An 11824-nucleotide genomic window follows, 5' to 3' on the forward strand; every position below is an offset into this window, starting at 1 on the left:
GTGTGAGGGAAAGACAGCTTTGTAAGGAGGACCTCCACGTGTCACGCGGACAGTGGAACATGATGGAGCACGGTGTCCGATGCCTGAGGGAATTAGCTGTGCTGGAGATCGTTTTTTCAGAGGACAAGGGATTCCCGAAAAGTCCAGACGGTGTCCAATACGCATTGCAAATGTGGCTGAAATTTGCTCAGCTCGGGTCAGAAGTATATTCCTGTTACTTAGCGATGCTTCAATGGAGGGAGGGAGAAGATTAGGTGGGTGCATTGGTTAGTAAACTCAGCATTTATGAAGACCCTGTCGCCGCCCCGTTACGGGCCCATGTCTCGCCTGTGGAAACGAAACTGGCTGGGCATGTCTGGAGCCTGGTAGGGAAAATTGAAGAGGGCTACCAGAAACCAAGAGAGGAGCTTAAGGAGGGAATCTTCCGCATCTCGCCAGGACAGACGAGAGTCTCTGCTATTAGGAGCAGGCGTCCCCCAGCTAAGGAGAGGGTGTACACTCCACGAGGGTATACTCCCGGCAGCATAGGAGTGATGATGTCGTGTCCAGCCCTCTTGAAGGGACCTCCAGGTCGTATTTACAGGAAGGGAACAATGAGTACCATGACCAGAACTAGAGGGGCCCTGCCTCTAGCCAGGTAGAGGAGAGGGTCTATTGGACTGTGTTGATCCGATGGCCCGGCACATCAGACCCACAAAAGTGTAAGGCTTTAGTTGACACTGGCACGCAATGTACTTTGATGCCATTGAGAAATGTGGGGGCAGAATCCATCTCTATTTCTGGGGTGACAGGGGGATCCCAACAGCTGACTGGACTGGAAGCTGAAGTGAGCTTGACCAGGAAGGAATGGCACAAACACCCCATCGTGACTGGTCCAGAGGCCCTGTGTATCCTCGGCATAGATTACCTCAGGAGTGGGTATTTCAAAGACCCAAAAGGACATCGCAAGGAGAGGCAAGGCAAAAGCTGCAGTAGCTGATTCGCAGCTGGCAGATGCCGCTCCGATGCGAGCTTGGAACCTCCCCAGGTGGCCTGGGCTGGCACCGAGATGAGAGAGGGAAAGGGGGTGCTTCCGCTTTCAAAAAGGTTCCTGCAAACTCACGGGGGTGGCAGCTGGTCTCAGTGCTAGTAGTGGTCGAGGTGCGGGCGGCGGACGGCTGGAATCTTCTGATCAGCAGCGGGCACAGGTGGGGAAGGTAGCCAGAACTCAGTCGTAGTGCTGAGTTGCAGCGAAGCAAAGTCCCGGGTCAGAGCGCACAACCTCCCACGGCACCGTGCCACAGACGGTTCTCAGATCCCCTGAGTGGAAGGGCCCACCCCGCCCAGCTAAAACTCCCCAACCCCCACTGGAGAATTGTAGTATCCTAGACCAGCCCAGGTGTGAAGGGACCTTGAAAGATCATCTGGTGCAGCCTCTTGTGGGAAAGGGAGCCTAGATGAGATTATTTAGCACCCTGTCCAATCGCATCTGGAAAACCTCCAGCAATGGGGACTGATGCAACTTGTGCCCCTTGTCTTCTCCATGTGGCTCCCTGGAAGTACTGGAATACTGTGTGGAGGTTCCCCCTGAGCCTAGGCAGGTGCCTAACATTTTGCAACTAATTCCTTTGTCGTTGCTAGCCTTCATGCAGCCGCTAGCTGCTTTTAGATGTTCCTCCACAGCTTTTGGATCATGCTGCGCCCATGTGTCCGAGTATTTAGGACTTAGGCTTATTCCCTGCTTCTGAAAGTATTCAGTGATATCTCTTGCCATCCCTCCGACTATGCCAATTGGTGCAAATGGGAGTTTTAGGTCGCCTTAAGAATCGCCAGAAAAGGTATCAGCAAAAGCAGGTTCTCCAGCCCTTTGAGCATCTTCATGGCCCTCCTTGGGACGCTCTCCAGTCTGTCCGCCTCTTTTAATTGAATTCTGGGGACCAGAACTGCACACAGAGTGTGGCCTGCAGGCATGGCCTCTGTGAGAAGAGGCCAAGGTCTGCTCTGCGCTAGACACAGTTAGTTTTCACCAGCCAGGCACCAGACTTCCCTGAGAGCCAAAGCTGAGCAACTCAGCAAAGCTGGTGGCACCCTTGTGTAAGCATATTTAAGAAAGGGTAAAGCGCTGTCTGGGGCAGGTATTTCCCTGCTGCCCTTAGATCTGGCAGGTGGCTATGTCCTGAAGGAACTTTTTCGTCTTATTTTCTCCTCCTGTCCTATTGAGGAGGGGTGGTGAGAGAACAGCTGGTTGAGCCCCTGGCAGCCAGCCAAGGTCTGACCTCATAAAGCCTAAAAGGCATATTCTTCCTTGTAGAAGGGGGTTGGTGGCTTAGAGATTTTAGGAACAGGAAAATTAATTAGGGGCTGAATGTTGGTTTGAGTGAAGGGCAGGTACCAATCCGTCTTCTATAACTGCAATTTCAGCAGCAAAGGACAGCTGAGAATCAGGCCCCAAAGATGCTGGTTTGGGTGTTGCTAAGATGGAGTTCATTTCCCCATAGCAGCTCTCACAGTGCCGTGTGTCACGTGAAAAAGGGAGGAGGCTTCCTTGACCCTTGGTGTGGGGAGATTTTCTCAGTCTTTAGTGGTTAATTTGTCTGTGTTTCAGGAAAGTTGAGACCGTTGTGCCCGACCAGTCTGTCAGCATCCCATTGGGGGGCTCCTTCACTGAGCAGTCCTACTGGATCAGAGGGGGGTTTGAGTGACTTAGGGAAACACACCAACAGCGTAAGGGAGACCCCTCAGCAGGTCTTCCCCTTTACCCATTGTGTTACCTGCTGCTGCCGACTGGTAGCGTCCGCCAAGGATTCACGCTAACAGTTTATGGAATAACGCTCTTTATTAATATAAATTGTGACAGGTTAAGGTTCGAAGATTGTTGGTGATAGTGTCTGACTGCAAAAATATATTTGAAGGAATATACAGACAAGCTCTAATCCCCAATAAAATGTTCAGCATGCATAGAGTATGATTCTTATCCAATAGGCATCTCTATGGGGGAGAAGACAGGTTCAGCCCATCAACTGATCCCAGCAGCTACAATGGAGCCTTCCCTAACTTTTCCCCATTCTCGACTTATTTTTATACTATTTCTGTGTGTTTAGGTGGAGCTTGAGTGACTCTAGTCATGCATACCTTTGTTACTGACTGGTGTAAAATTCTCTTGCTTTGCTTTTAAAGATACAGTCAAGAAGAATATAGAGCACATGCCCAGTGAGGGATGGTTGCACTTTGGAGGTGGGTAACTTTGGGATGGAGGTGTGCGTTAATATTATTATTAGGCTTTAATGAAGCAAGTTCATCTAAGGAGAGTGATTTCGCCACAGTTGCTGGCTCAGCAGTAAGACATCTTCCCCTATCTCCCTTGGTTGACAGGTGGTATGCTGTTTATCAGCTGCAAAGTACCATCGAGTTCCCTTCCCTGCAAGGATTTCTGCAGAGCCTGGCCTTCGCTCCGCTCCACCCTCCATTCCATCCCTCTTAGCGGGTGTGTTGTGTGCGTGTGTGTGGGGAATCATCACGGAATAGGTTCCAAGTCATGCCAACTGCATTCCACCCAGGGAGCAGCAACTGTGATTTACCCTATAATTCCCGTACTGTTATAACTCCTGTGAGGATGCTAATATAACTCCTAAGTTTCCTCTAATTGTATCCCCAGTTACCGGTCCACAGGGTAACCGGTCATTTTCCCGCACCGTGCTTTGCACTGGTAGCTCGAAAGGTGTTGATAAAACGCCAGTGTTTTGGCTACTGCTGAGCAATGTTGGCACAGCATCAGTGCTGTCTCTCCAACATTCTGCCCCAGCATCAGTAGGCTGGGGGTGGGCAAGATCCTGGGAGGAGACACAACCAGGTCAGCTGACCCAAACTGGCCAGAGGGATATTCCATACCATATGACATCAGCCCAGAAATAAAAGCTAGGCAAAGGAGGAGGAAAGGGGGGCATTTCTTATTTACAGTGTTTACCTTCCAGAGAAACTGCTACGTGTGCGGAAGCCCTGCTTCCCGGGAAGTGGCTAGGCGGTGCTTGCTGATCAAAACTAGGGAATAAGGTGCTTTTTTTTCCCCTCTCCTTGTTCATGCACAAACTTTCACTTTTGCTTTCGTAAACTGCCTTATCTCAATCTGCAAGTTGTTTTTCATCTCTCCCGTCCAGCTGGGAAGGGGAAGCGACAGAGTTGTTTGCTGAACACCTGGCGTCTAGCCAAGATAAACCCACACCAGTCCTTTTTGGTTCCTAACGTGAGCTGAGACAATGGCAGTTATATATCTTGCATGGTATAGTAATAGCAGTTACTGAGTAGCAAGTTCCTGTGCAGGACATGGAGTTTGTCAGGTACGCTGCTTATCTCTTTGTTTTGTTCAGTTTGGGAACACGTTAATACAAACAGTGGCTCTGTGCTTTGCTGTGACACTGATGGCTTTATTGTGCTGGAGGAGCTATTTTCTGGGGACAATGCGGGAATCCCTCTCCCTATCTGGGATTGATGTGTATCGTTTTAGAATGCAGGCTCCCGTGTTCCTTGTTCCCCCTCATGTAAGCTGTTGAATACTATTTAATACTATTAACTAATACTGTTGGCGTACTATGGGGTTTGTGGAATCTGGTGTCATCCTGCTGTAAGACAAAACAAACTGTAGGTGAGGAGATATTGAAATGTGCCCTGAAGCGGCTGGTCCCTGGATGTCAGTGTGTGTGGTAGGATTTGGGCAGGCTCCTAGAGTGGTTATCACCTCCCCTTGCCTGGGACTTTACACCTAAACAGGCAATGAGCCCTGGCAAACTGACGCGTCACCTGATAGAAGGGTGCCTTACCTACCCCGATGAAACCCAGCAGCTTCTCGCCCTGTACAGGGGCCTGGCCTATGCCTGTTGAGCCACAGTTCAGTACTGTCAGAGGAGTGTGGCTGAGGCAGGGACCCGAAGTGCATTGGAGGACACTATGGCTGAGATAGGGACCCAAACAACAACGACTACAGTAATTGCCCCCCAGAAGTGTCAAAGAAAAGGGGAATAAGGAGAGCCAAGGAGCGATCAGCAAGACTCACTCACCTTTTTAGTAGTCCCACGTGGCCAGTGCAAAAGTCTGATGGAGGGTGGAGGTTAACAGTAGACCATCGTGGCCTGAATGAAGTAACGCCCCCACTGAGTGCTCCTGTACCGCACATGTTAGAGCTCCAATGTGAACTGGAGTCAAAAGCAGCCAGGTGTTGTGCTGCACTTGGCATTGTCAATGCATTTTTCTCAATTCCTTTGGCAGCAGAGTGCAGACCACAGTTTGCTTTCATGTGGTGAGGTGTTCAATACACCAGGAATCGACTGGACTGCCCCGGGGGTGGAAACACAGCCCTACCATCTCTCATGGACTGATCCAAAGCGTACTGGAAATGGGTGATGCCCCCGAACGCCTGCAATGCGTTCACGACATCATTGTGTGGGGGCAGTGAGGCAGAAGAAGTGTTTGAGAAGGGAAAAAGAATAGTTCAGAAAGTTCTGGAAGCTGGGTTTGCCATAAAGAAAAGCAAGGTCAAGGGACCTGTATGGGACATCCAGTTCTTGGGCGTCAAATGGCAGGATGGCCGCCGTCATGTGCCTATGGATGTGGTTAAGAAGATAGCAACTATGTCTTCACCAGCTAAGAAGATGGAAACACCGGCTTTCGTAGGCCGCCCGGGGTTTTGGAGAATGCCTATTCCAGGTTATACTCAGCTTGTGAGGCCCCTGTATCGAGTGACCCGGAAGAAGAACCATTCTGAATGGGGCCTTGAGCAACAACAGGCCTTTGAGCAGATCAAAGAGGAAATAGCTTGGGCGGTAGCTCTTGAGCCCGTTCAGACTGGACCAACCCTGCAAAATATACTCTACACCGCAGCTGGGTAGCATGGTCTCACTTGGAGCCTGTGGCAAAGAACATCAAGAGAAACCCGAGGTTGACCATTAGGGTTTTGGAGCTGGGGTTACTGAGGATCAGAAGGCCCACTACACTCCAGCTGAAAAAGAAATATTAGCAGTGTATGAGAGGGTTTGAGCATCCTCAAATGTTTTTGGGAAGGACGCCCATCTCTTCTTGGCACTGCAATTTCCTGTGCTACACTAGATGTTGAAAGGAAGCGTCCCTTTGACACATTGTGCAAACAGTGCTACTTGGAGTAAGTGGGTGGGTAGCACTGATCACACAACGAGTTTGACTGGGGAAACCCAATTGCCCGAGAATCCATGAAGAAAGGCAGAGGTTTTGGAGAATTTCTTTGAAAAGTCACTTGTGCTCAAGAAGCAGCACCATATAATGAGTTATCAGAAGATGAAAGAGGCCATGCTGTCTTTACTGATGGATCCTGCCTCGTGGTAGAAACCATCAGAGGTGGAAAGCTGCTGTGTGGAGTCCCACACAACGAGTCGTTGAGGTTGCTGAAGGAGAAGAGAAGTGGCCTGTACTGTGTCTCTATAGTGACTCCTGGATGGTGGCTAATGCCCTATGAGGGTGGCTACAGCAATGGAAGAAGACCAATTGGCAATGCAAGGGTAAACCCATTTGGGCTGCTGCGTTGTGGCAGGACATGACTGCACGGATAGAAATCATGTCTCTGAAGGAATGTCACGTAGATGTTTACGCGCCCAAATGCCATGCCACTGAGGAACGTCGCAAGGATGAACAGCTAGATAAGGCTGCCAAAATGGAAATAGCTCAGGTAGACTTAGACTGGGAGCAGAAGTGTGAACTATTTACAGCCCGATGGGCCCATGAAACATCAGGACATCTAGGAAAAGATGCAACCTACAGATGAGCTTGTGATCGAGGGGTGGATCTGATCACAGAGGCTATCACACAGGTCACCCATGAATGTGAAATGTGTGCTGCAATCAAGTGAGCCACACGAGTACAATCTCCTTGGAATAGATGGCCAAGCTGGATTTTAAAGATGGTGAGGCCTGGCAAATTGACTATATTGGACCACTGCCATGGACACACCAAGGCAAGAGCTTACATACTCATCATGGTAGAGGCAACTACTGGTTGGCTGGAAAAATACCCTCTAAGCCATGCTATTGCTTGAAACACCATCTTAGGCCTTGAGGGACACATTTTGTGGTGTCATGGTACCCCAGAAAGAATGGAATCAATGAGGCTTGTTTTTGAAATAACCTCCTAAACTCTTGGGCAAAGAAACATGTGGATATATCACATCCCTTATCACCCACAAGCCTCTGGAAAGATTGAGAGGTATGATGGACTGTCAAGAGGGTTGGGCAATCGGGCATGGAAGCATTGGGAGGCAAATGTAGCAGAAGCCACTTGGCTGGTTAACAGCAGAAGATCTGCTAACTGCGCTGGTCCTGCCCAAACAAAACCACTACATACTGTGGGAGGAGATAAGGTCCCCGTACTACACACAGGGAAGTGGCTAAGGAGGTCGGTGTGGAATTCTCCTCCCATGGGAAAAGGCAAACCTATTAATGGGATTGTCTTTGCTCAGGGACCTGGGTGTACTTGGTGGGCAATGCAGAAGCCCGGGGAGACCTGGTGTGTGCCTCAAGGAGATTTAACCTTGGGGGGAAAATAATGAGTGTAAATTGTATGTTGCAGGGAGTAAAGTAGCAGGAGTGACGTGAACCGACGATGAGTGAATTTTACGAGCGGCGAGGAGAGTGCGACGATAGCCCAGGCAGGGCCGGTGTCGGTGCCGAACGATCGTGTGTGTCGCTTCTGTCCCGAGCACCCATCTTGATGGAATGGAGCCCAAGTCACGGCCTGTTTTTAAACATCCAGAAGGGTGGAGGAAACCCATGGAATGGGAAACTAATGTGTATCTTTGAAAGGAAGTGGGACGGTAGTTAATGAAAATGTATACGTGTGTTGGGCATAAAGATGGTTTAAGCATGGAGTTTAAGTTGTAAGTGTTGGTAAGAAGGGATTTCAGTCATGACAAATAAATACAACGGAATAATTAGAAGACAGATATATATATATATATATATATATATATATATATATATAATTCTGTGGCATCTGAGTACGATGATGCAAATGGTGTGAAGTAAGGGGTGGAGATTGTATTGGGTGTGGCTGAGATGGAGTTAGTTTTCCGCATAGCGGCCATCAGTGCCATGCTTTGCATTGGTCACTAGAAAGGTGTTGATAACACGCCAGTGTTTTGGGTACTGCTGGGCAGTGTTGGCACAGCATCAGCGCTGTCTCTCCAACATTCTGTCCCTCATCAGTAGGCTGGGGGTGGGCAAGATCCTGGGAGGAGACACCACTAGACCAGGTGACCCAAACTGGCCAGAGGGCTATGCTGTACCATATGACTTCAGCTCAGAAATAAAAGCTAAGTTAAGGAGGGGGAAGGGGGCACATTCGTTATTTACAACGTTTGCCTTTCGGAGCAACCCTTACGCGTGCTGAAGCCCTGCTTCTTGGAAAGTGGTCGGACAGTGCTTGCTGATGGGAACTAGAGGATATAATTATTTGGTTTTCCTGTTTGCTTTTTTGTGCGAAAACTTTCTCTTTTCCTTTAGTAAACTGCCTTATCTCACCCTGTGAGTTGTTTTCCATCTTATTTTCTCTCTGTGTCAAGCTGAGAAGGGGGAGTGATAGAGTGGCTCTGTGGGCACCTGGCATCCAGCCAAGGTCAACCCACCAGCAATGCTTTTGATGCCGTCCAGGTGTTGTAGGATAAGGGCACTGAATTGGCTGCGGAGCTGGTGCTTGCAACAGCGTTCTGGGTTCGATGAGCATGGGGCCCTGTTTTTGGATCAGCAACTGCTTGGGAGAGCGGAGCTCCACCTCACTAAGTGGAGTAAAGGTATTTTTGCCAGTAGGACAGCTGACCTCATTTGGAGGGCTTTAAACTAAAAGCGAGGTGTCGCGGCAGGGCGTCCCCGAACTGGTAATAATTAGCATTGACTCCATGATTCACAGAAGGCTGATCAATCTCTTTATTTTATATATATATAATTATTAGGAAACCCGTTGCTTTTATAGACAGTTACGATACACCTGGACCTAATTGGTCCTCCAATCCAAACACCATCACCATTGGCTAATTAAGAAACCACCCTTTGGTAAACAAATCTCCATAACACATTCCACATGTTCACAACAACAGGTGCAGCAAGTGAAGATAAGAATTGTTCCTCATTCTTTTCTCTGATCTTCTCACAGCCTTCCTCAGAAAGGCCTGGGAAAGTTATGTGTTGCTCTCTGTGGCCAGAGAGCTGCTGCCACAGTGAGGGTGCGAGGAGGGAGAGGCAGAGACTAATCAGCAGCCCTGTGCGGGAGTGATGGACAGGGTCAATGAACAAAGGGCAGGGCAAGAGGTCCAGTCCCTGGAAGTCCCCCTTAGAACCTGAAGGCAGCGGTGGATGTCATAGCTGCAAGTGTGCCCAGCAGAAAGATCTCCTTGGACGAGTAAGTTTTAAAGGAGGAGATTGACAGGAAGCAGGGAATCCAGGTACACGGACAGGAGTTCAATGCCAGGTATTGTACGCTGTCCCAGGCTGAGCGACGGCCTGCCTTCAGAGTGCACAAAAGGAAGGTAAGCCAGAATGTAACCTCGGGGTGACTGACACAAGTGACTCCTGAGATGAAGGAGACCGGATGCATTTCTGTGCTCAGGGTAGAAGGAAGAACCCTCCCCCATCTCCTGAAGTGCCCCTACATAACAGACAGTATGCTCCTGGTTTGGAGACTGAAGAGCACATGAGTAATGGACAGGAGCCAGGACAAAGGCAACCATGCAAAGCTGACCTAACCACCTGCCCACGTTAGAACCAGTGCGACCAGAGAAGCACATAAAGGTATTAGTAACTGGAGATTTCCTCCCGAGAAACACCGAGACACCCATTTCCCACCCAGACGATTTCTCTAGAGAGCTCTGCTGCCTACCAGGAGCTCGCATTCATGGTGGCACTGAGAGGCTGCTGAGGCTGGTGAACCCTACAGATTATCACCTCTCCTACTCTTCTCTGTAGCGTCAGATAAGGCAACTTAGAACCCCCCCAGGAGTCTATTATGTCTGTAGGAGCGATGCTAAAAGGATGGGGAGCACAGGTGATGGTCGCCTCTATTGGTGTCCGGTCTGAGGAAGGGGTCCAGGAAGGAGGAGACAGACTGAACAGCTGAATGCCGGGCTGTGTAGCTGGTGCCATACTCAAGGTTTTGGCTTCTATGATCATGGATCTACCTTTAAGAAGCCAGGTCTGTTGGGAGCTGATGGGATTCACGCGACCAAGCGGGGCAAGATGGTCTTTGCCAGTAAGCCGGTTAGACTTACAAGGAGGGCTTTAAAGGTGACTCGGCGGGGAAAGACGATGGAGTTTTGAGCAACAGAGAAGAGCCAGGGGCTGGTGATGTGTTGGGAAACAAGAGGGGAATACTTGAGAAATGCTGCAAAGGAATTGGGGCTTGATCCTTGTCCAAAAAAGTGACGCAGTCAACAGCCCAGCGGAAGTGCCTCTGTACCAATGCACGCAGTATGCATAAGAAAGAGGAGCTGGAAACCACTGTGCAGCCGGAAAGCTAACAATGTAATCACCATAGTAGAAATGTGCTGGGACAACTCAAATGACTGGAGCTCTGCAATCAATGGCTATAAACTGGTCAGAAGGAAGGAGGGGCGGAGGTGGCCCTCTATGTAAACCAAAAATGAGAGGGATTTCCTGTACAGAGCTGTCTTTGAAAGACAGTGATGAACAGGTTGAGAGCTTATGGGTGAAAATTAGAGGCCAAGCTGTTGCGTTAGGAGTAAGAAAGAGTGCAGAAAATAAAGCCCCTTGCGTTCCAGCTGGTCCTGAGAGATCAGAGGGACTGGGTGAGGTTAGGCTTAATTTCCGATTACAACCAATTCAGCACTGTAAGTCTGGTTGCGTTCTCTAAGAACCTTTGCGAGCACAGATTCAGGAACAGAGTGGTTTTCTGAAGTTACAGAAATGGAGATTTGGAACTGCCATTGAGAAATGCACTAGCTGTGATAGACCTCTAATAACATTGTGCTAACCCATGCAATACTAATAATAGCAATGGCATGCAGAAGCTTCCCAAGAGGGTGGCCCCACTTGGGAGGAGGAGAAGAGAAGAGAAGAGACTGGCAACTGTCCCCGACATCTTTTGGGAATTCCTGCTACCTAGCTGAAATTTCTAGCCTCCTTATATACAGCCCAATCTTCTCCTCCTTACATTACATATAGCGTGATCTAAGCGGAGAGCTGAGTGATAGATCATCTATGTGGTCACATGTACTTCAGTAAGCTTATTAGCATATGCACGAGTGTGCGTTTTAATACTTAAATGACCCTTAATCAGGCAAAGGTTACATTTTTGGCCTTGGTGTCCTTCAAAGTTCCGCTCTTAAGACTTCTTTCCATTTCATGCCGTTCATCAGAGCCAAAAGAGGGCTATCCTGGCTGCCCATGAACTCTTCCTTCGGCCATATTGTCCTTTTTTGACCTCAGCTATGTGGATGTCCATCAGTAAAGATAACGTGGAGGGTACACGGTTTAGGCTTTAACGCTTTCCTGGCTCCGTGGTCATCATCCCACACAAGCTAACAAAGGAAACCTTGTGGTTGGTATCTACTATAGGCCACCTGATTAAGAGGATGAGGTCGACGTAAGAAATCAGGCAAGTTAGGCAGGAGATGAGCGTGGCTAACGGCCTTCTCTTCTGCTCGAGCTGAAGCACAAAGTGGAAATGCATAGGTAGTGGAAGCAGGGACACGTATTCTGGGAAGAATCTAAAGATGCCGCCCAGGTCTGTAGGGATGGCATCAGAAAAACTAAGGCAAAGCTGCAGCTGAATTTGGCAGGGGATGTAAAGAATCATACGATGGGCTTCCATGGGTGCGTTG

Source organism: Agelaius phoeniceus, chromosome W (genome assembly GCF_051311805.1).
Source record: "Agelaius phoeniceus isolate bAgePho1 chromosome W, bAgePho1.hap1, whole genome shotgun sequence".
In the NCBI taxonomy this organism is placed as follows: Eukaryota; Metazoa; Chordata; class Aves; order Passeriformes; family Icteridae; genus Agelaius; species Agelaius phoeniceus.